Source organism: Limulus polyphemus, unplaced genomic scaffold (assembly GCF_000517525.1).
Source record: "Limulus polyphemus unplaced genomic scaffold, Limulus_polyphemus-2.1.2 Scaffold1106, whole genome shotgun sequence".
NCBI lineage: Eukaryota > Metazoa > Arthropoda > Merostomata > Xiphosura > Limulidae > Limulus > Limulus polyphemus.
The window spans coordinates 162703-167325 of NW_013666716.1; positions in this window are offsets into that span (position 1 = coordinate 162703).

Below are 4623 nucleotides of genomic sequence, written 5' to 3' on the forward strand. Positions count from 1 at the left end.
TATTTTAAAAAACTTGTGGTGTCTAGACAACAATGGAGGACATCTGGCATTCTCTTTTAGGTTATGTTTTATTTATAAATGAGCCCTGTGCGATCTTAAATGGCAAAATTACCTGTGATCTTTCTATAAACCAGTGTAGAACATACATATTTTTTCTTTAAGTTTAATTGACCATGGCAGATAATATTTGAGAAACTTTGGGAATAATTTTTTTCCCCTATTTCATTATTATATGATTTTTTAAAAAGTACAAGGTTCAAACCTAGAAATAATGACTTTGTTATTGTAGGCATGATATTTAAGTTTTTTATACTGAAGCCAATCTGAGTTCAGCCATCCTGAATGATCATGAATTTATAGATAATATGCTGAATATAGACACATGAATATGTAGTTAGTATCTTTTTGGCCAGACACCTTTAAATTTGAAAGTGCATTCTGTGAGCTCTTACTTTGGTGATATTCATGCATGTGTTCATAATAATTAAAATCAATGTTGTTGTCAAGTATGTGTTTAATTGACAACGTTGGAGATGTTGTTGAATGTATGTTTGTAATAATTAACACCAAAAATCTAAAGTAAACTATTAATTTTTTACTGAAGATGCTGTATGCAAGATAAAGTTGATACAAGTAACATGTTTGCACGACACTCTTAACTTAAATGGCTGAGGGTGTAATCACTTCAGAGGTATCACTATTTATTTTTGCATATTAATCAATTTGCTGCATCATCCACAAGCATGAAAATAACAAAAAAAATAAATATTCCAAGTATCCTTGACAAAAAAGCATAACATTAATTATTCACAGTAAAGAATAAATAAATCTTACATTAAATATTTGCTAGATGGTGATTAAACTCTTGGCAAAAAGAGAAAATCATTCATATAATGGTAGTAATGATAGAAAGCACATTGCTCTGTTCTCATAATCTTGTAAAAAACGAAATCATCTGTGTATTATAATGTTTCAGTATTATGTAAGATCAATAAGTTTGTGCAAAATTGAAGTAAATGCAGTTTTGTGTCTGGAATGATTAGCATAAGAGAGACTTATAAAACGTTTTCAGATAGCATTTAGTGCAGGTATTTAATAATGTTTAAGGTCTTACTCATAACTTGACCAAAAGAAAGACAAGAGTTGGAGCTACAGTAAGGAGCTCAATATGGGCTCAGTCAATTTGATGGACCATGTGAACTCTTTGTACTCGTTCAAAGTCTTTATAAATTTGATACTACTAACTTTTAATATTGTGTGTATATCTTCACAAAATTTGGCAGTCTTTCAGTAAACATTATAAGTCTTTCCCATACAAAATATCTTATTTTGTAGTGAAGTAGAAGCATTTTGATAAACTGAAAAAAAGATTTGTCCATGAATATATCGAGTATTTCTTTTGAATAGTCTGTGTGAAAAATGATTTTCATGTTAAGATTAAAAATACTTTTCTTCATCTGAAAAATCTCAAATTTCATTTGTATAATCTCTAAAACCTCCTAAATACATTTCAAATGTTTGTTTCCAGTGAAAATGTATGTCTTATCTGTTATTTCTCTATGGTAACACTATACAAGGTTGGCCAATTTGACAGACCTCATAACTACCAAAAAAAAATTTAAATAAATCTAAATTACCATCTTTTTCTTTCAAGAATGACTTCAAATGTAACATGAAACTACATTCTTTTATCCTAAGTAGGTTTAAATTCATAACAGTATACATTATTTATAATTAAATTTTGTGGTTTTATTGTCCCTTGAACTGTGTCTAATTACTATTCGTGTTATTATAAGTTGTAAATCACTTGGAGAACATGGAGCTCACGTTACGCTATCAAATTACCTTACCCACAAGCTGCTTGTGTGCTTGTCTCATGAAACATTTTTATGATATTATTATTATTACTTATTTTACCTAATCTAACCTAAAGAGATCACTATTTTTTCATGTTAGTTATTATTACTATAAGAAATATGAAAAACAAGAAATAAAGAAATTACCCAAGTATTCTGTTTTTTTGTTTTTTTTTCTTTGCTGTCAATTGTCAGTGAAACTTAACCCAACTTTTTTATACTAATGGTAGTAGTGCATTAAATAATTTTAATTTAATTTAATAATGTACCAAAGAACATAGAATAATAACATTCAAAAAGTAGGCAATTTCCTCCAACAATCACAATTTTTCTGGCTTTCTAACTATGTGACAAGAGCCATTACAAATTCATCCAAGCTAGTTGTTATCTTTCCTGTGAGAACAAAGCCTTTACTACAAGTGAAATTGACGATTATCTGGTTATAGGTAATATATAATTAAACGCAAGAAAGAAATATTAATAAATCCTGAAAGAGAGGATGTAGCAGGAGGGGTCTGATTTTCTATTTGATAGCTCTGTAACCAAACAAAATTGAGTGCTATAAAAATTATGGTTTGTCTGAGCAATGACGATGTTATAGTGAGTAATTTACTTTGAATTTCATAGTTACTGGAGGGGTGGTGGATGGGAGAAACTTGGAGTAGCTCATGGGTAATGTAATTCAATAGCATAACATGAGCTGCACATTCCCCCAAGTGATTTACAACTTATAATGGCACGAATAGTAGTTAGACATGGTCCAAAGGGAAATAAAATGTAATTATAAATAGATGTATACTGTTATGAGTTTAAATATGCTAAGGATAAACAAATGTAGTTTTATATTACAATTTGAATTCATTCTAGATTTTTTTGGTGGTTACAAGGTTGGTCAATTTGACCAACCTTCTATAGAGTTAGGGTAGAGAAAATAACAGATACAATATAAGGTGTTACTGAAAAAAAACATTTGAAATGTATTAAGGAGGTTTTAGAGATTTCACAAATAAAATTTGAGATTTTTTTAGATGAAAAAAGTATTTTTCATCTTAATGTGAAAATCACTTTGCACACAGACTATTCAAAACAAATACTAGATATATTCACTAAAAAATATAATTTTTGTGTAAAAGACTTGTAATGTTTACTGAAAGACTGCCAAATTTCATGAATATACACACTATATTAAAAGTTGTAGGTCATGTGGTTGGTCAAATTGACCGAGCCCTTATTGAGAGAGTTAAAAGGAATGTGGTTTAAACAAAACATCTGCAGTTAACTTGTTTGTATAATAATATTTATGCCTGTTGGTTCTTCAATATTTCACTAACTTTCAGCATTTGAACCATAACTGTTACTGGTAAGTATTTAATTATATATATATATATAACACATAATATAATGTCAGTGATAGTCAGTCACTGATTAGCATTTGGTAAACGCAGTATTTTAGTGTTGTTTAATTATTTCACAATTAAACTTGTGTCTTGGTAAAAACATCTAATTTGTTAGTTATTGCACTGTGCTCCTTATATGAGACCAACATTTTTGCAACTCTTGAACTAGATTGTATATCAGCCTTTTTACTTGGAAAATCTACTGCTTGCCACAGTGACTGATTACTAATTATTTTATCAGTACCATGCATAATGGAATAATCATTGCCTGGTACGTGTTACTTCAACAAGTCTTAGTAAACTGTTCAACATACACACATTTACAGAGAAAACCTTACATGTGGAAAAAAGTCCTTTAACATATCAGTGTTATATTTTGATAAAGCATAAACTCAATAAAATAATTTATAACAATGTTTTCAAGAGTTTGATGAAATATACTTTTTGATATTTTCCTTTGTAACTTTCAGTTCAAACATTTTACCCAATAGATCTTAAAGTAACTGAGAACTAATAATATAGCATCAAATTAGTCAAACCATATTGTCTTGAAAAGATAGGAGTTTGCAAACTTACATTATACTAGACTCAAGAAAACATGTAAAAATCATACAAACATAAACTGCACTAAGTTTATGCTTTCAGTGACAAAAAAATTAATAGTTGTGATTGTCATTAATCTAGAGGCTTTTTTCTGGTTTAATAAAGAGTGTTTGCTTGAAATGTTGCTAAGTAAATAAATTACTACCATAGTTTTTAAAGGTAATTTTTCTCTAAAAGTCTTAATTTATATATATACTAGCTGAGTTACCCGATGTTGCACAGTGAAAATTTAGATTTGTAATGTATAGATCAGTATTTTTTTAAGCAAATTATTCAGTAAGTAGACAAAAGCTGTGATGCGAGAAATAAAAAAGCATTTAGTCAAACAAAGCTTTATTTGAAATTAGATCGTGTTTTAGCTTGTCTTGTTCTTTGAGCCTGAAGTCATACATCATGTTGCTCCTCTGTTTCTTGCTCTCTGTAAGTTATTTGTCTTAATTTTTGTGCTTGAAGTCTGGTTTGACGTTGTTCAGACGTTTCTTGTTGTCTATATCCAGCTTGCCTTGATGATTCTGACTGAACTCTGGCTTTGTGCTGTTCAACAGTTTCTTGCTGTCTTTGAGTAGCCTGCCTTTCAGCTTGAGCTCGAAGTCTAACTTTTAAGTTGTTTCAAAGTCTCTTCCTGTATTTGAACAACCTGTCTTACAGCTTGTGCTTGAAATCTTTGATTGCATTCTTCTTCTGTTTCAGCTGCTCTTTGTGCTTGCATTCTTTTAGCGGCAAGGAGACTTTCCATAGAAAGGGCGTTTCTTGGGTGGCATAATTAT